The sequence below is a fragment of the Oncorhynchus keta genome, chromosome 35 (genome assembly GCF_023373465.1).
Source record: "Oncorhynchus keta strain PuntledgeMale-10-30-2019 chromosome 35, Oket_V2, whole genome shotgun sequence".
Taxonomy (NCBI): domain Eukaryota; kingdom Metazoa; phylum Chordata; class Actinopteri; order Salmoniformes; family Salmonidae; genus Oncorhynchus; species Oncorhynchus keta.
Genome location: NC_068455.1, coordinates 65660744 through 65681936, shown reverse-complemented (window position 1 = coordinate 65681936; position 21193 = coordinate 65660744). Strand labels below are relative to the sequence as shown.

The following is a 21193-nucleotide window of genomic DNA, read 5'->3' as shown; positions in this document are numbered from 1 at the left end:
TGTGTTCGGCCGGGGTAAGCCGTCATTGTAAATAAGAATATGTTCTTTAACTGACTTGCCTATTTAAATAAAGGTTAAAAATATATACAGTGGGGCAAAAAAGTATTTAGTCAGACACCAATTGTGCAAGTTCTCCCACTTAAAAAGATGAGAGAGGCCTGTAATTTTCATCATAGGTACACTTCAACTATGACAGACAAAATGAGAAGAAAGAAAATCCAGAAAATCACATTGTAGGATTTTTAATGAATTTATTTGCAAATTATGGTGGAAAATAAGTATTTGGTCACCTACAAACAAGCAAGATTTCTGGCTCTCACAGACCTGTATCTTCTTCTTCTTTAAGAGGCTCCTCTGTTCTCCACTCGTTACCTGTATTAATGGCACCTGTTTGAACTTGTTATCAGTATAAAAGACACCAGTCCACAACCTCAAACAGTCACACTCCAAACTCCACTATGGCCAAGACCAAAGAGCTGTCAAAGGACACCAGAAACACAATTGTAGACCTGCACCAGGCTGGGAAGACTGAATCTGCAATAGGTAAGCAGTTTGGTTTGAAGAAATCAACTGTGGGAGCAATTATTAGGAAATGGAAGACATACAAGACCACTGATAATCTCCCTCGATCTGAGGCCCCACGCAAGATCTCACCCCGTGGGGTCAAAATGATCACAAGAACGGTGAGAAAAAATCCCAGAACCACACGGGGGGGACCTAGTGAATGACCTGCAGAGAGCTGGGACCAAAGTAACAAAGCATACCATCAGTAACACACTACGCCGCCAGGGACTCAAATCCTGCAATGCCAGATGTGTCCCCCTGCTTAAGCCAATACATGTCCAGGCCCATCTGAAGTTTGCTAGAGAGCATTTGGATGATCCAGAAGAAGATTGGTACAATGTCATATGGTCAGATGAAACCAAAATAGAACTTTTTGGTAAAAACTCAACTCGTCGTGTTTGGAGGACAAAGAATGCTGAGTTGCATCCAAAGAACACCATACCTACTGTGAAGTATGGGGATGGAAACATCATGCTTTGGGGCTGTTTTTCTGCAAAGGTACCAGGACGACTGATCCGTGTAAAGGAAAGAATGAATGGGGTCATGTATTGTGAGATTTTGAGTGAAACCTCATTCCATCAGCAAGGGCATTGAAGATGAAACGTGGCTGGGTCTTTCAGCATGACAATGATCCCAAACACACCGCCCGGGCAACGAAGGAGTGGCTTCATAAGAAGCATTTCAAGGTCCTGGAGTGGCCTAGCCAGTCTCCAGATCTCAACCCATAGAAAATCTTTGAAGAAAGTTGAAAGTCTGTGTTGCCCAGCAACAGCCCCAAAACATCACTGCTCTAGAGGAGATCTGCATGGAGGAATGGGCCAAAATACCAGCAACAGTGTGTGAAAACCTTGTGAAGACTAACAGAAAACGTTTGACCTCTGTCATTGCCAACAAAGGGTATATCACAAACTATTGAGATAAACTTTTGGTATTGACTAAATACTTATTTTCCACCATAATTTGCAAATAAATTCATAAAAAATTCTACATTGTGATTTTCTCGATTTTTTTTTTGTCTGTCATAGTTGAAGTGTACCTATGATGAAAATTACAGGCCTCTCTCATCTTTTTAAGTGGGAGAACTTGCACAATTGGTGGCTGACTAAATACTTTTTTGCCCCACTGTATATATATATATATATATATCCCAGAACCACTATATATTAAAACAGCAGCCAGATTTGTTGCCACAAGAAAAGGGTAACCAGTGAAGAACAAACAACACTGTAAATAAAACCCATATTTATGTTTATTTATTTCCCCTTGTGTACTTCAACTATTTGCACATTGTTACAACACTGTACATAGATAGCCATAATATACAATTGGAAATTTATTTTTTTAACTTAAAAAAAACTTTTGTGAGTGTAATGTTTACTGTTCATTTTCGATTGTTTATTTCACTTTAGTTTATTATCTATTTCACTTAGTTCGGCAATGTAAGCATTACCTTCCCATGTGAGGGAGAGAGAGGGTTACTCTAGGAACGACAGAACCCAGTGACATGACACAGATGTAGGACAGAGCTACTGTGCAGCCAAAGAGAGAGAGAGTAAGAGAAGGGGTAGGGGAGGAGGAGAGAAGAGGGGGAGGGGATGAGGAGAGAAGATGGGGGAGGGGTATGTGAAATCACACTGCTGTTCTGTTTGACACTACTTTGGAGTAGAGACGCCAGCACACACAAATGAATTACACATTTGTTAAAGCTATAGACTACTCCCAAACACCTAAGTACAGGCCTATATACTATTTACGTATATCTTGGCCCACTAACAAATATCTATACGCCCACTGACACATACATTTGCTCTCTCACTAAAATGCTGACAAAACATATATACACACACACACAACTATCCACAGTCAGCAAGCCAGCCCTGGACCATATAAACCCACAGCTTATGGCTGTATGGCTGGAGGGCTAATGGCCAACTCCTCCCTCCCTCCCTCACACCTGCTAGGGCCCACAGCAAGGTCATACACCTCAATTACCCTCTACAGGGAAAGGGGGAGGAGGGAAAGAGAGCGAATGGAGAGAGGAGAAGGAGGTGAAGCCAGATTTCACGCTGTCCTGAGCACTGGCTAACACGCACCAATGATTCCTGACATTTTATTTATGACGCCAGAGCTTTAATACCTGCTCTCCTCCTCTCTCTCTTTCCCATTCCCCCTCTCCCTATCTCTCACACTTCCTCCCCCTCTTCCTCTCCATCTCCCTATCTCTCTTTCTATTTCTCTCCTCCTATCTGTCTATAGTCAGTCATATCAGTATGAGCCTTCCATCTGTTCAATTACACTTCCCATAATCTACAAGTCATGAATATAATATCGCTAGTGTATATAAAACACCTTATTATTATGAAGATCTACAGTCTTCAAGTGGAGAGTAGAGGGTCGTTCCACCTCAAAACGCACATAAAAGAGGATTTCGACACCCACCATCTTGGATTGTTCTGAAATAATTTATGTTTTTAGAAACAGTTTAGCATTCCTGCAACATTATTTAGTTGAACCCTGTTCAGACAAATTTGTCATCGAAGTTGTTGGGTTAATGTCCCATCCTACATCCTGATATTACCAGGTTCTGACCACTAGATGGTGCTGTTCCTGATATTAGGTCATATTGTTAAAGGGATAGTTCACCCAAATTACAAAATTACATATTGGTTTCTTCCCTGTACACAGTCTATGGACCACGTATGACAGCAACATATGCTCTGGTTTTGTTTACATGGCCACTGTTTCAAATGCAAAGGATGTGGGACGGGACTTAAACCCATCAACTTCAATGACTAATTTCTCTGAACAGGGGGAAAAACATAGCCAGATTCCCCGAGAATACATCACATAGGATGAAGAAACAATTCTCTGAGCTGCAGCTCCATACTCCTTGTCAAACAAAGAGAACTGATGCTACCGTATATACTCGTTGTTGGGGTGGGATTGGCATGGGGTGTGTGGGAGGGGCATGGGGTGTGTGGGAGGGCATGGGGTGTAAGCAGGTTCCGTGGTTGGCTTTTGACTACTTTGGATTCCTCATGTCTTACTCAATGTTAGATTTTATTTTGGTCCAAATCAGATGCTAGGTACAATAATGATTTAATACTATATTGATCATATCAATTCAAATGTCCAATTTGGGTGCAATCAATTCGCTTAATTTATCAAAGATCAAATTATATTTCAACAAAATATTGCTTCCGGAAAACTTATCCTAACTACGGAAACGATGTGAGAACAATCTGAGATGCTGGGTGTCGTGGCTTGCTGAAAGGACATGGGACAACCCTCGAGCTTATAAATAGGAGATTGCAGAAATGACTACAACTTCATACAGAAATTATAAGCAAGACATAAATGAATTCATTCAGAGCCTAAGATAACGAACAGCATTGAAAAACATTGGATATCTATCCCCCCTAATAGATATGACTAAGCCTTTCTCATAATATGCCATTTAGCAGACGCTTTTATTCAAAGCGACTTCATTATGTATGCACTCAAAGCGGGAGTACATCTTACATATGGGTGGTCCCAGGAATAGAATCCACTAACCCTACAAGCACCATGCTCTACCAACTGACCTACAAAGGAGCTATTACTCTTCACACTCCTACTGCTAATAGATATGGTTCTACAGCAAGTGTGTGTGTGTGTATCTGAATGTTACATACTGCCAGGCATACGTAAGCAGCTGTGTTGACATACTGGCCTAATTTGGTCTCCATATGTCATTATGCATCCGTCCCAAATGGCACCCCTGTTCCCTATCGTGCACTACGTTTGACCAGTAAACATATAAAGTGCACTAGGAAATAGGGGGACATTTGGGACGCAGATTGCGCAAAGCCTACAACCACACCATTCCCTTTAGGATGCACGACACATCTAGGCAATTATGCTAGAAATAGAACGTTACCTAATGCCACTGAACGAGTTACGCACACACACACACACACACACACACACACACACACACACACACACACACACACACACACACACACACACACACACACACACACACACACACACACACACACACACACACACACACATGCACGCGCACACGCACACGCACACGCACACGCACACACACACACATACACCCCAATATGCACTTGACATAATATCTATTGAGCAACGGCCAGAAGAGATAGAGAGACTGACTGAAGTTCCAATTCAAAAGAACAAGAACTGCAAAGAAGCACTCAAATGAAAGGGAGATACCTAGTCAGTTGTACAACTGAATGTATTCATCTCAAATGTCTCCCGCATTTAACCCAGCCCCTCTGAATCAGAGAACTCAACACTAGTTTGAATGGATGAAATCGTGTGTTTCCTCTAGTGCTTGTTTAGTGTGTAGCCTAACATAGACTTAGTTCTGTGTGTTCATTCTGGCCTCCTATACAGTATGTGTGGATGTAACCTGCTCCTCTGCACTGACTATCAACGTGGCACCGTCACAGGATGCCACCATTCCAACAAGTCAGTTGGTCAAATGTCTGCCCTGCTGGAGCTGCCCAGGTCAACTGTAAGTGCTGTTGTTGTGGAAACGTTTAGGAGCAACAACGGTTCAGCCACGAAGTGGTAGAACACAAAAACTCACAGAACGGGACCTCTGAGGGTTGAAGTGGGTAGCATGTAAAAATGGTCTGTCCTCAGTCGCAACACTCACTACCGAGTTCCAAACCGCCTCTGGAAGCAACATCAGCACAAGAACTGTTAGTCGGGAGCTTCATGAAATGGGTTTCCACCCGAGCAGCCGCACACAAGCTGGAGTTGTGTAAAGCTCGCTGCCATTGAACTCTGGAGCAGTGGAAACGCGTTCTCTGGAGTAATGAATCACGCTTCACTATCAGGCAGTCCGAAAAACACATCTGGGTTTGGCGGATGCCAGGAGAACGCTCCCTGCCCCAATGCATAGTGCCAACTGTAAAGTCTGGTGGAGGAGGAATAATGTTGTGGGGCTGTTTTTCTTAGTTTGGGCTAGGCCCCTCAGTTCCTGTGAAAGGAAATCTTAATGTTACAGGATACAATGACAATCTAGACGATTCTGTGTTTCCAACTTTGTAACAACAGTTTGGGGAAGGCCTTTTCCTGTTTCCGTATGACAATGCCCCTGTGCACAAAGCGAGGTAAATATAGAAATGGTTTGTCAAGACTGGTGTTGAAGAACTTGACTGGCCTGCACAGAGCCCTGACCTCAACCCCATCGAACAACTTTGGGATGAATTAGAATGCCGGCTATGGGCCAGGCCTAATCGGCAAATATCAGTGCCCGACCTCACTAATGCTCTCGTGGCTGAACGATAGGAAGTCTAGTGGAAAGCTTTCCCAGACGAGTGGAGGCTGTTATAGCAGCAAAGGGGGGACCAACTCCATAATAATGCCCATGATTTTGGAATGAGATGTTCGACGAGCAGGTGTCCACATACTTTGGTCATGCGTATAATGGAGTCTTTGTTCTGAGCAGCGTGTCCACTGGGCTTAGCTGATGTGGAGGTGTCTGGGGCAGAGACTCAGACACACTCCACTCCTGGGTTGTCTAGGACTCACATACCCCCACAGAACCACTGTGTGTGTGTGTGTGTGTGTGTGTGTGTGTGTGTGTGTGTGTGTGTGTGTGTGTGTGTGTGTGTGTGTGTGTGTGTGTGTGTGTGTGTGTGTGTGTGTGTGTGTGTGTGTGTGTGTGTGTGTGTGTGTGTGCGCGCGTGTGTGCGTGCGTGCGTGTGTGTGTGTGGCACTGGCTCCACAGTAGCTCATTCCAGAGGAGCAGGACTGTGTATGGTGGATTAGGGCTCCAGACATCTACCACCAGCCAGACAAAAGAAAACCCAGAAATCAATTACTACATCAACACAACACTGACCCTCTCTGCTGTAAGAGATACTGATAAGAGAGAGGGGGGGAAGGAGGGAGAGAGAGAGAGATGTAAGGGGGAGAGGTGGGACAGAGAAGAGGAGAGAGAGAAGGAGAGAGAGAGTGTGAGAGAGAGAGAGAGAGAGAGAGAGAGAGAGAGAGAGAGAGATGGAAGGGGGAGGGGACAGAGAAGAGTAGAGGAGAGAGAGAGAGAGAGAGAGAGAGAGGGAGAGAGGGGAGAGAGGGGAGAGAGAGAGAGAGAGAGAGAGAGAGAGAGAGAGAGAGAGAGAGAGAGAGAGAGAGAGAGAGAGAGAGAGAGAGAGAAAGAAAGAGAGAGAAAGAGAGAGAAAGAGAGAGAGAGAGAGGGAAGGGGGGGGAGGACAGAGAACAGGAGAGAGAGAGGGAGAGAGAGAGAGGGAAGGGGGAGAGGGGGACAGAGAAGAGGAGAGAGAGGGAAAGAGAGAGAGGGAAGGGGGAGAGGGGGACAGAGAAGAGGAGAGAGAGAGGGAGAGAGAGAGAGGGGGAAGGGGAGAGGGGGACAGAGAACAGGAGAGAGAGAGGGAAAGGGGGATAGAAAAGTGTAGAGAAAGAGGGGTGTGAGAGAGAAATATATATAATATGAAATTTGTAATGTCATTATTCTTGTAAATCTTTTGGAACTTTATGAGTGTAATGTTTTTTGTATAGTATCAACTTCACTTGCTTTGGCAATGTTAACATATGTTTCCCATGCTAATAAAGCCCTTAAATTGAAATTGAATTGAAAATTAATTGAGAGAGAGAGCTAGAGAGGGCCTTGGGAGGGAGTGGCAGATGAAAGAGTACATGCAGACAGTCAGAGAGATAGGGGGAGAGAGGGAGTATATGCAGACATTCAGAGAGATAGGGGGAGAGAGGGAGTACATGCAGACAGTCAGAGAGATAGGGGGAGAGAGAGAATATATGCAGACAGTCAGAGAGATAGGGGAGAGTGAGAGTATATGCAGACAGTCAGAGAGATAGGGGGAGAGAGGGAGGACATTCAGACAGTCAGAGAGATAGGGGGAGAGAGGGAGTATATGCAGACAGTCAGAGAGATAGGGGGAGAGAGAGAATATATGCAGACAGTCAGAGAGATAGGGGAGAGTGAGAGTATATGCAGACAGTCAGAGAGATAGGGGGAGAGGAAGTACATGCAGACAGTCAGAGAGATAGGGGGAGAGAGGGAGTATATGCAGACAGTCAGAGAGATAGGGGGAGAGAGAATATATGCAGACAGTCAGAGAGATAGGGGAGAGTGAGAGTATATGCAGACAGTCAGAGAGATAGGGGGAGAGGAAGTACATGCAGACAGTCAGAGAGATAGGGGGAGAGAGGGAGTATATGCAGACAGTCAAAGAGATAGGGGGAGAGAGGGAGTATATGCAGACAGTCAGAGAGATAGGGGGAGAGAGGGAGTATATGCAGACAGTCAGAGAGATAGGGGGAGAGAGGGAGTATATGCAGACAGTCAGAGCGATAGGGGGAGAGAGGGAGTATATGCAGACAGTCAGAGAGATAGGGGGAAAGAGAGAATATATGCAGACAGTCAGAGAGATAGGGGGAGAGTGAGAGTATATGCAGACAGTCAGAGAGATAGGGGGAGAGAGGGAGTATATGCAGACAGTCAGAGAGATAGGGGGAAAGAGAGAATATATGCAGACAGTCAGAGAGATAGGGGGAGAGTGAGAGTATATGCAGACAGTCAGAGAGATAGGGGGAGAGAGGGAGTATATGCAGACAGTCAGAGCGATAGGGGGAGAGAGGGAGTATATGCAGACAGTCAGAGAGATAGGGGGAAAGAGAGAATATATGCAGTCAGTCAGAGAGATAGGTGGAGAGAGGGAGTATATGCAGACAGTCAGAGCGATAGGGGGAGAGAGGGAGTATATGCAGACAGTCAGAGAGATATGGGGAAAGAGAGAATATATGCAGACAGTCAGAGAGATAGGGGGAGAGAGGGAGTATATGCAGACAGATAGGTCTGTTCCATGATCCACAGGAGTGGGATCAGGTTACATATGTCTGAGAGAAGACAGACACAAGTCTGCATACACACACACACAAACTCACTCACACACACACATACACACAGGGAGATTGTACTGTAAACACAGAGCTAAGCACACACACACGTAAAGAACAGTGGTTATGTTCACATAACATGAACACATTTTTCACTTCCACACAAACACACTTCATTGTCAAAAACACACGCACACAACATTCCCTCTTACCTGCAAACCTTCATATACACGCCTCAATACCTATCTACGAGTCAAGTACTCGAACAAAAAAAAACGTATTGCAAATCTAAACGTATTCTAACTGAATAACCAAATATAATTGAGTGTATAATAGATAATAGAACCAATATTCAGAAAACAAGTTCCGTCTGGCAGCTCAGCTGTCATCTAGCAGAGTTCTTGCACCGGCTACCGTAACCATGGTGATGTGTGTGTGACAGCTATCTACAGTTAGAGTTGTGTTATCACTGCCAATACACAACCTAGCTAGGGCCGTAGGGTTCAGTACAAACTAGTTAGGGGTCAGAGTGCACTGGAGAACTAGCCTAGACCGGCACACTGATACTCAGCTACAGAACACAGAGAGACAAAGGCTGCATACCTTATGGCACCCTATCCCAATTTAGTATAGGGAACAGGGTTCAATTTGGCATGCAGTATGTAATACTACACAATCAGCTGAGTGATAGGGAGGAGAGAGGGTGAGGAGGGGAGGGAAAAAGGAGAAGTAAAGGGAGATTAAATGAGTGTCCTTGGTGTACAGTGTCCTTGTTCTTAAAATAAAAAGTGTTTGAAATCCCATGTATTATATTATTATTATTATTATTATTAGATGGCTGGAAAAAGAGAAGTAGTAGGGAAGGTGGCTATGGAGAGGTGGAGCTTGTAAAGACAAGGAGAGGAGGAGAGGAGGAGAGGAGTGACGGTGTTCTGTGTTGACAAATGATCGGAGAAAAACAAAGCTCAGCAAAGCCTGACCATCAACCTGCGACATGATATGACATACAACATACACATCACAAGAGGAACATTAGTGCCCCCCGCGACCCCAATCTGACCCCTCTGTCCTCTCCGATCATGGTAATCACAGCCCATCGATCCCCTTCCTCTCCTCTCCTCCCTCCATCTCTGGTAACATAATCAGGTTAATACATTACTGTAAGCCGGTAGGCTGATCGATGCGAGCATCTCAGGGGTGACCCCAAGGTCACAGGGGGGAGACGGGGTCATGAGCAAAGGAGAGGACCACCTGGTTACTGTAGCTGGGGCATGCACTCGACTCTGCGCGCACACACACTGAGGAGGGAGGGGTCGAACACACACAAACACATTCACAGAGAAATGCTGGTTTGGGCGGTCCAACCTGGTTTGGGCGGTCCAACCTGGTTTGGGCGGTCCAACACACACACAAATAAGGGAGGGAGAAAGGTAGCCTAGAAGCTAGGGGGCATTGTTTTTATTTTTGGAAAAATAATGTTCCCAAAGTAAACGGCCTATTTCTCAGGACCAGATGCTAGAATATGCATAGAATTGACAACTTAGGATAGAAAACACTCTAAAGTTTCCAAAACTGGAAAAATATTGTCTGTGAGTATAACAGAACTGATTTTGCAGGCGAAAGCCTGAGAAAAATCCAATCAGGAAGTGACTCTTATTTTGAAAGCTCTGTGTTCCTATGCATCCCTATTGACCATTGACAGGGATATCAACCAGATTCCTTTTTCTATGGCTTCCCTAAGGTGTCTACAGCCTTTAGACATAGTTTCAGGCCTTTATTTTGAAGAATGACGTTCCCAAAGTTTCTCCCGGTCCTAGTGAAAAGCCAACTGTCCCGGTTGATATATTATCGAATAGATATTTGAAAAACACCTTGAGGATTGATTATATGATTATATTATTTTTTTTTGTTTGTGTTGTCGTGACCGCTATTTCCGGTGGATTCCTGGGTATAACGCACCAAACTAACGGAGGTATTTGGATATAAAAAATATATTTATGGAACAAAAGGAACATTTGCTGTTTATCTGGGAGTCTCGTGAGTGAAAACATCAGAAGATCATCAAAGGTAAACGGTTAATTTGATTGCTTCTCTGATTTTCGTGACCAAGCTTCCTGATGCTAAGTGTACATAATGCTATGCTAGGCTATCGATAAACTTACACAAACGCTTGTATTGCTTTCGCTGTAAAGCATCATTTCAAAATCTGAGACGACAGGGTGAATAACAAAAGGCTAAGCTGTGTTTCGCTATATTTCACTTGTGATTTCATGAATATGAATATTTCCTAGTAATATTTTTGGACTGTTCCGCTATGCTATTCAGCGTTGCTGATGACAAATATACCGGATCCGGGATGGGTAGTTCTAAGAGGTTTTAAGAGCGCTGGGACAGTAATCGAAACGTCACCGGTTTGAATCCCCAAGATTACTAGGTGAAAAATCTGTCGATGTGCCCTTAAGCAAGGCACTTAACCCTAATTGCGGCTGTATGTCGCTCTGGATAAGAGTGTCTGCTAAATGACACAAATGTAAAGAGTGAGTGAAAAAAGGAGTAGGAACACCAAATCTGTTGTTCAGAGAATTACAGAGAGGAGTAAAAACACAGGGCAGGGATATTCTATTTCAATTTGGGGCCTAGGTTCTCCTTACTTCTTTTATTCTCTCTGTCTTTAGTCTTTACCAGAAAGCCATAAAATCCCTGCCAGGAAACAAACGCACGCACACACACATGCTTAACCCTGTCACACGAAATAACAGAATGACTCACAAACACACATACGATCATATACAAATACACATACTACACCCACTCCACACACAATACGGAGTAAATAGGGTGTGCTCTCATAAGAGTTGAAGAGAGGGGGAGTGGAGTGCTTACCAAGGGGCCCAGGTGAGTAAAGGGGTGCAGGTAACAGGTGGTACAGTTGAAGTAGGAAGTTTGCCAACACATTTAAACTCAGTTTTTCACAATTCCTGACATTTAATCCTAGTAAAAAATTCCCTGTCTTAGCTCAGTTAGGATCACCAATTTATTTTAAGTCAGAATAATTGTAGAGAGAATAATTTATTTCAGCTTTTATTTCTTTCATCACATTCCCAGTGGGTCAGAAGTTTACATACACTCAATTAGTATTTGGTAGCATTGCCTTTACTTTTTTTTTTTTTTTACTTGGGTCAAACGTTTCAGGTAGCCTTCCACAAGCTTCCCACAATAAGTTGGGTGAATTTTGGCCCATTCCTCCTGACAGAGCTGGTATAACTGAGTCAGGTTTGTAAGGCCTCTTTCCTCGCACACACTTTGATACAATAAGTGAAATAATTTGTCTGTAAACAATTGTTGGAAAAATTACTTGTGTCCTGCACAAAGTAGATGTCCTAACTGACTTGCCAAAACTATAGTTTGTTAACAAGAAATGTGTAGAGTGGTTGAAAAACGAGTTTTCATGACTCCAACCTAAGTGTATGTAAACTTTCGACTTCAACTGTATGTGTGTGTGTGTGTGTGTGTGTGTGTGTGTGTGTGTGTGTGTGTGTGTGTGTGTGTGTGTGTGTGTGTGTGTGTGTGTGTGTGTGTGTGTGTGTGTGTGTGTGTGTGTATGTATGACTGTCAGCTCGTTCAGTAAAACTAGTCCTTTCCCAGCCTCTGCACAGAGATGTTCCTACTGTGAAATATTCATTTTGGTGGTCCCCACATGGAAAAAGGCTATTTTAGGCTTAGTGGTTTGGTTTAGGGTTAGAATTAGGGTTAGGAGTTAGGGTTAAGTTTAGGGTTAGGGGGTTAAGATTACGGTTAAGGTTATGTTAAAGGTTAAGTTTAGGGGTTAGGGAGAATAGGATATTGAATGGGAATAAATTGTTTGGTCGTAAAATAAACTTGTGTGTGTGTGTGAGAGTGTGAGTGTGTGACTCCACAGCCCCAAAACAGAGATGTCCCTAACGTGACTGGAATCTATTTACTAAACTAAACAAATCCCAGTCTGTCTCCATCTCACAGGAAACCATGTCCACCTATGTTTTTTTTTACAACTCTCTGTCACAATTATCTCTCTCTCACACGCACGCACGCACTCTCTCTCTCTCTCTCTCTCTCTCTCTCTCTCTCTCTCTCTCTCTCTCTCTCTCTCTCTCTCTCTCTCTCTCTCTCTCTCTCTCTCTCTCTCTCTCTCTCTCTGGTGTCTCTTTCTCTGCTTCTCTCACAAATCTAGACAAACTTGAACAAACAAGGAAGTAAGTCCAAGCATGTGGATTTCTCTTTCCTCCAATCCAGTCTCCAGTCTCTCCGACCCCTAAACCAAACCCCAGTCCTAACCCCAGTCCCAGCCCAGGCGCCAGCCAGTAAGCCAGCCACCCCTAACCCACACCCTGCCGTCTCTCTCTCTGTCTCTCCCTGTTTGTCTATTCCACTCCACCTCCTCCTCCTGTTTCTCGAGCACAACACCAGCCAGCCCCCTCCCCACTCCCCCTTCTCTCTCTCTTCCCTCTGTCTCCCTTTCTTCTCCAGGCAGCACACTCAATCACACCCGCCCACCCTCCATCCCTCCACTCCCTCCTCTCTCTCCCCACCCTCCACCATCACCACCTTCATTCCAATGAATGCACAATCCACCCTTCAGCCATGGGGGACTGACCCAGAGGCTGGGGTGGAGGTGGCACAACCACACACAACCACACACACCACACACACACACACACACACACAACACACACACACACACACACACACACACACACACACACACACACACACACACACACACACACACACACACACACACACACACACACACACACACACACACACACACACACACACACACACACACACACACACACACACACACACACTCCCATAGTCCTCTATGTGTGTGCACATCTGCAGAGGGAACAGACGACCACCAGGGAAAAGATAGAGGATGGACACACACACACACACACACACCTTGTCATAACGCCTGGTGCAGGAAATGGTTTGTTGCTACAAGGACATCCTGGCCAGAGGCCACTGTCATCATCACCTCATAAGTCAACTAAATAACACTTCATCTCATATTTCAGTTGTAATGAACGTTATTAGAAACCAGTGGAGGCTGGTGGGAAGAGCTATAGGAGGACGGGCTCATTGTAATGGTTGGAATGGAATCAAACACATCAAACATATTGAAACCACATGCCATCCCATCTGGTTTGCGCTCAGTGGGACTATCATGTTTTTCAACAGGACAATGACCCAACACACCTCCAGGCTGTGTAAGGGCTATTTGACCAAGAAGGAGAATGATGGAGTGTTGATTCAGATGACCTGGCCTCCACAATCACCCGGCCTCAACCCAATTGAGATGGTTTGGGATGAGTTGGACTACAGATTGAACGAAAATCAGCCAACAAGTGATCATCATATGTGGGAACTCCTTCCCGACTATTGGAAAAGCATTCCTCATGAAGCTGGTTGAGAGAATTGCAAGAGTGTGCAAAGCTGTCATCAAGGCAAAGGGTGGCTACTTTGAAGAATCTCAAATATATTTTGATATTTTTTTAACACTTCTTTGTTTACTACATGATTCCATATGTGTTATTTCATAGTTGTGACGTCTTCACCATTATTTTACAATGTAGAAAATAGTTCAAATAAAGAAAAACTCTTGAATGAGTAGGTGTGTCCAAACTTTTGACTGGTACTGTATATACATATACATGCTGTAAAATATGCTGTACTAGAAATAGAACCCCCAACAGAAATATCTATGTAAAACTAGGATTAGGACTCGTAGTAGTGTAGTGTGTGTCCAGATTATAGTATAAACAGATTAGTGTGTTTGTCTAGCGTAGATATTTCCGTATAGATCGATAATGGACGGAAGAGACAGGCACAGCAGATCTATTCTAAAACTTGCACAGCAGTCGACCCGGGCTGAACCGCTGCGCCTGCTGGCTCCGAGCACCAGGCGACTGGAAAAAGAGAACGAGTGAGGGATAAACTTCCGGTGCTAATGAATTAATGGATCAAGTGATTACGGAGCGAGGGAGAGAAAGAGAGAGCGAGACAGAGAGAGAGTGCGAGAGAGAGAACGAAGGAGGAGGAGGGCAGGACAATCCCTAGAGGAGAGGAGAGGAGGAGGGGGAAGAAAAGGGAATAGTGACACAGGGGAGATGGGTTCAGTGATTTAGGCTCTCCTATGTGTCTGTGTTGGGGGGGTATCCGTAGCAATCAGTTTACAGCTGCTGATGAGGTGTGTGTTTCTCTAGTGTTTTAGTTAGGAGTGTTTCTATTCTCCAGGAGCTTGGATTGGTTTGAAGAACTGGGATTGGTAAAGAACTGGGATTGGTAAGGAGAACTGGGAACACCAGGCACAGACACACACACACACACACACACACACACACACACACACACACACACACACACACACACACACACACACACACACACACACACACAAACACGTAACATCAGCTCCAGGAGGAAACCGGATGCATGCACACACACATTTCATTGATACCATTCTCCGGGATATGACTAATGTCACACACACACAACAATAGCACGTTGATTACTACATCTCACATTAGCCCTCGAGTACCTCCCTACATCCGCCTGTTATCAGTAACATCCCCCACACACACACTCACCGCGGACTAGTGACCAGAACAACCACAAACACCCGACCACACCAGCCCACACCACACGAGTCCAGACCAGCCCAGACGAGCAGCTACTAACAGCCACAATGTCAAACACACTACAGTACTACACTCACAGCCTCAGTTAGCTTCAGCCCTGGCTCTCTCACTCTCAGTACGCATATAGGGATAAGTATGTACTGCTTAATGCTTAGCCAGCAAGTCCCATAGCAGAGATCCATATGTAAAACCAAAGAAAAAGACAGAGACAGAGACAAAAGAGAGAGAGAGAGAGAGAGAGAGAGAGAGAGAGAGAGAGAGAGAGAGAGAGAGAGAGAGAGAGTGAGTGAGAGAAAAGGGGTGAAAGAGAACAAGATGGAATTGGAGAGAGAGAGAGAGAGAGAGAAAACAACATAGAGGGGGGGAGAGAGAGAACAACATAGAAGGGGGGAGAGAGAGAACGAGTTATAAGGGGAGGGAGAGAGAGAAAAAGATAGAAGGGGAGAGAGAGAGAACGAGTTAGAAGGGGAGGGAGAGAGAAAGAGATAGAAGGGGAGAGAGAGAGAACAAGATAGAAGGGGAGAGAGAAAGAGAACAAGACAGAAGGGGAGAGAGAGAGAACAAGACATAAGGGGAGAGAGAGAACAAGACAGAAGAGTAGGGAGAGGGAGAACAAGACAGAAGGGGAGAGAGAGAGAGAGAACAATACATAAGGGGAGAGAGAGAACAAGACAGACGAGTAGGGGGAGAGGGAGAACAAGACAGAAGTGGAGAGAGAGAGAACAAGACAGAAGGGGGGAGAGAGAGAACAAGATAAAAAGGGAGAGAGAGAAAACAAGAAAGAAGGGGGAGAGAGAGAACAAGACAGAAGGGGGAGAGAGAGAACAAGATAGAAGGGGAGAGAGAGAACAAGACAGAAGGGGGAGAGAGAGAGAACAAGATAGACGGGGAGAGAGAACAAGACAGAAGGGGGAGAGAGAGAGAGAACCAGACAGAAGGGGAAGAGAGAGAGAGAACCAGACAGAAGGGGGGAGAGAGAGGACAAGAGAAAAGAGGAGAGAAAAAAACAAGATAGAATAGGAGAGAGAGAACAAGAGAAAAGGGGTGAAAGAGAGAGAGAATAAGACAGAAGGGGAGAGAGAGAGAACAAGACAGAAGGGGAGAGAGAGAGAACAAGACAGAAGGGGGGAGAGAACCAGACAGAAGGGGATAGAGAGAACAAGAGAAAAGGGGTGAAAGAGAGAGAGAACAAAACAGAAGGGTAGAGAGAGAGAACAAGAGAAAAGGGGTGAAAGAGAGAGAGAATAAGACAGAAGGGGAGAGAGAGAGAATAAGACAGAAGGGGAGAGAGAGAGAACAAGACAGAAGGGGAGAGAGAGAGAACAAGACAGAAGGGGGGAGAGAACCAGACAGAAGGGGATAGAGAGAACAAGAGAAAAGGGGTGAAAGAGAGAGAGAACAAAACAGAAGGGTAGAGAGAGAGAACAAGAGAAAAGGGGTGAAAGAGAGAGAGAACAAGACAGAAGGGTAGAGAGAGAGAGAACAAGAGAAAAGGGGTGAAAGAGAGAGAGAACAAGACAGAAGGGGAGAGAGAGAGAACCAGACAGAAGGGGAGAGAGAGAGAGCGAACAAGACAGAAGGGTAGAGAGAGAGAACAAGACAGACGGGGGGAGAGAGAGAGAACAAGAGAAAAGGGGTGAAAGAGAGAGAGAACAAGACAGAAGGGTAGAGAGAGAGAACAAGACAGACGGGGGGAGAGAGAGAGAACAAGAGAAAAGGGGTGAAAGAGAGAGAGAACAAGAGAAAAGGGGGAGAGAGAGAGAACAAGACAGACGGGGGGAGAGAGAGAACAAGACAGACGGGGGGAGAGAGAGAGAGAACAAGACAGACGGGGGAGAGAGAGAGAACAAGAGAAAAGGGGTGAAAGAGAGAGAGAACAAGAGAAAAGGGGTGAAAGAGAGAGAGAACAAGACAGAAGGGTAGAGAGAGAGAACAAGACAGACGGGGGAGAGAGAGAACAAGACAGACGGGGGGAGAGAGAGAGAACAAGAGAAAAGGGGTGAAAGAGAGAGAGAACAAGAGAAAAGGGGTGAAAGAGAGAGAGAACAAGACAGACGGGGGGAGAGAGAGAGAACAAGAGAAAAGGGGTGAAAGAGAGAGAGAACAAGAGAAAAGGGGTGAAAGAGAGAGAGAACAAGACAGAAGGGTAGAGAGAGAGAACAAGACAGACGGGGGAGAGAGAGAGAACAAGAGAAAAGGGGTGAAAGAGAGAGAGAACAAGAGAAAAGGGGTGAAAGAGAGAGAGAACAAGACAGAAGGGGGAGAGAGAGAGAACAAGACAGACGGGGGAGAGAGAGAACAAGACAGACGGGGGGAGAGAGAGAGAGAACAAGACAGACGGGGGGAGAGAGAGAGAACAAGAGAAAAGGGGTGAAAGAGAGAGAGAACAAGAGAAAAGGGGTGAAAGAGAGAGAGAACAAGACAGAAGGGTAGAGAGAGAGAACAAGACAGACGGGGGAGAGAGAGAACAAGACAGACGGGGGGAGAGAGAGAGAACAAGAGAAAAGGGGTGAAAGAGAGAGAGAACAAGAGAAAAGGGGTGAAAGAGAGAGAGAACAAGACAGACGGGGGGAGAGAGAGAGAACAAGAGAAAAGGGGTGAAAGAGAGAGAGAACAAGAGAAAAGGGGTGAAAGAGAGAGAGAACAAGACAGACGGGGGGAGAGAGAGAACAAGACAGAAGGGGAGAGAGAGAGAACAAGACAGAAGGGGAGAGAGAACCAGACAGAAGGGGAGAGAGAGAGAACAAGAGCAAAGGGGTGAAAGAGAGAGAGAACAAGACAGAAGGGGAGAGAGAGAGAACAAGACAGAAGGGGAGAGAGAACCAAACAGAAGGGGATAGAGAGAGAACAAGAGCAAAGGGGTGAAAGAGAGAGAGAACAAGACAGAAGGGTAGAGAGAGAGAACAAGACAGACGGGGGAGAGAGAGAGAACAAGAAAATGGGGTGAAAGAGAGAGAGAACAAGACAGAAGGGGAGAGAGAGAGAACAAGACAGAATGGGGGAGAGAGAACCAGATAGAAGGGGAGAGAGAGAGAGAACAAGAGAAAAGGGGTGAAAGAGAGAGAGAACAAGACAGAATGGGGGAGAGAGAGAGAGAAAGGGAGAGATGTGAGAGAGAGAACAAGACATACGGGGTGAGAGAGAGAGAGAGAGAGAGAGAGAGAGAGAGAGAGAGAGAGAGAGAGAGAAATGAGAGAGAGAGAGTGAGTGAGAGAAAAGGGGTGAAAGAGAACAAGATAGAATTGGAGAGAGAGAGAGAGAGAACAAGATAGAAGGAGAGAGAAAACAACATAGAAGGGGGTAGAGAGAGAACAACATAGAAGGGGGAGAGAGAGAACAACATAGAAGGGGGTAGAGAGAGAACAAGATAGAAGGAGAGAGAAAACAACATAGAAGGGGGGAGAGAGAGAACAACATAGAAGGGGGGAGAGAGAGAACGAGTTATAAGGGGAGGGAGAGAGAGAAAGAGATAGAAGGGGAGAGAGAGAGAACGAGTTAGAAGGGGAGGGAGAGAGAGAAAGAGATAGAAGGGGAGAGAGAGAGAACAAGATAGAAGGGGAGGGAGAGAGAGAAAAAGATAGAAGGGGGGAGAGAGAGAAAAAGAAAGAAGGGGAGAGAGAGAGAACGAGAAAGAGAGAAGGAAAAATAAACTACTTTTTTCAGTCCAACACCAGCAGGTAGAAGTCAGTGACAGCCAGCATCATAAACACACTACATCCCAGCTGATGCACAATCTCTCTTTGTGTATGCTACATTCCACACACACACACACACACACACAGAACCCCAGTCTCTCTCTCCACTGCACAGCAACTTTTTTCTTCCAGATTGCTTTTGTCAACTCTTGGTGCTAGCTTGCAAGCTAGCTAAAACACCCCTAGCATTCTGCTTTGTTCGCATGATAGTAGTGTGTGTGTGTGTGTGTGTGTGTGTGTGTGTGTGTGTGTGTGTGTGTGTGTGTGTGTGTGTGTGTGTGTGTGTGTGTGTGTGTGTGTGTGTGTGTGTGTGTGTGTGTGTGTGTGTGTGTGTGTGTGTGTGTGTGTGAAGAGAGAAGGCTCTTACCGTGTTCAGGGTTAGGCTGAGAGGTGCTGATTAAGTAGTAGTAATATCCAGAGGGTGTGTTGTGTTAGTTATCTAGGGCAGAGCAGAGCAGAGCAGCGAAGGCAGGCTCGTTCAGCAAATCTCCAGCAGCAGCGACATTCAGCCCCTAGCTTTGTGTTGTTCTCTTCTGTTCCCTTTAAACCAGACAGACACGGAGGCCGGGAACCCGGCTTCCCCTCACACACACACCCAGCGACAGACCGATGCACACAACTAAAAACATACACGCACACACACAACCAGCCCCCCAACCTGACACTGGTGTCAGAAGCATGCAGTGTTTTAAAAAAGGCTACAAATCATACATAAATAGAATTGCGTCTTTGTCTCTCTCTCTCACTTCCAGAAAAAAAGTGTGTGCTTCTCGCTTTGGATCTCCTTTTTCTTTACTCTCCCTCTTTCCCTCACCCTCTCTCTCTCTCTCTCTCTCTCTCTCTCTCTCTCTCTCTCTCTCTCTCACGCACGCACACACACGCACACACACACACACACACTCTTTTTCTGTCTCGCTTTTTTTCTACTCAGTAGTCAAACAAAGAAAGGAAAGGAATAGAGTGCATACACACACACTTTCACTCACACATACACACACACACACACCACAGATCCTGGAGCCCAACCCCCCAGCCTGCCTCTCTCAATTTTTCCCTGCTTTTCTCCAAACAGCCCCTCCCCGTCTTCTCTCATCACCCCTCCTCTCCTCCTCTCCTCTCCCCTCTCTCAGCCAGGCTCTGGCCTCGTTTTCATTTCATTCGCCTGTCCCCCCATCTATGTGTCAAACAGATGGGATTGGAGAGCGGAAGGAGCCTCTTCTCTCACCGTCCCTCACTCCTTCTTCCCACGTCTCTCTCTCTCTCTATCTCTATTTAGATGGCTGTATTATTTTGTTATATTGTGTAATAATGTATTGGTGTTTTAGATTGTACTGTTAAACACGGTTTGACCTAAACTGAACTACTCATGAGAAAGAGATGACACAGATTTTTTTTTAAGAACATTTGTTTTCACCTTTATTTAACCAGGTAGGCCAGTTGAGAACAAGTTCTCATTTACAACTGTGACCTAAAGCAAAGCAGTTCTACACATACAACAACACAGAGTTAGACATGGAGTAAAACAGACATACAGGCAATAATACAGTAGAGAAAAATGTGTGTAAATGAGGTAAGATTCGGGAGGTAAGGCAAAAAATAGGCCATAGTGGCAAAATAATTACAATATAGAAATTAAACACTGAAGTGATATATGTGCAGAAGATGAATGTTGAGATACTGGGGTGCAAAAGAGCAAAATAAATAACAGTATGGGGATGAGGTAGTTGGATGGGCTATTTACAGATGGGTTATGTACAGGTGCAGTGATCTGTGAGCTGCTCTGACAGCTGGTGCTTAAAGTTAGTGAGGGAGATAGGAGTCTCCAGCTTCAGTGATTTTTGCAGTTAGTTCCAGTCATTGGCAGCAGAGAACTGGAAGGAAAGGGGGCCAAAGGAGGAATTGACTTTGGGGGTGACCAGTGAAATATACCAGCTGGAGCGTGTGCTACAGGTGGGTGTTGCTATGGTGACCAGTGAGCTGAGATAAGGCAGGGATTTACCTAGCAAAGACTTACAGATGACCTGGAGCCAGTGGGTTTGGCGATGCGGTCCAGCCAACGAGAGCATACAGGTCGCAGTAGTGGGTAGTATTTGGGGCTTTGGTGACAAAATGGATGGCACTGTGATAGACTGCATCCAATTTGCTGAGTAGAGTGTTGGAGGTTATTTTGTAAAGGACATCGCAGAAGTCAAGGATCGGTAGGATAGTCAGTTTTATGAGGGTATGCTTGGCAGTATGAGTGAAGGAGGCTTTGTTGCGAAATAGGAAACCGATTCTAGATTTAATTTTGGATTGGAGAAGCTTAATGTGAGTCTGGAAGGAGAGTTTAATCTAACCAGACACCCA

General features: G+C 45.2%; 1 protein-coding gene across 2 annotated transcripts in view; it reads right to left on the bottom strand.

Moving 5' to 3' along the window:
- The window catches only part of LOC118368854 (lysine-specific demethylase 6B-like), a 253417-nt gene that overhangs the window by 161595 nt on the left and 70629 nt on the right, over positions 1-21193 (bottom strand). Inside the window, exon 1 of one of the 2 annotated variants that reach the window (XM_052497277.1) lies at positions 19215-19876. The exons of the other annotated variant lie outside the window; for it this stretch is intronic. The gene's annotated coding sequence lies outside the window, so the exon portion shown is untranslated. Of the gene's footprint in view, positions 1-19214; positions 19877-21193 lie in introns of those variants that run through there. 2 annotated transcript variants of the gene reach the window in all.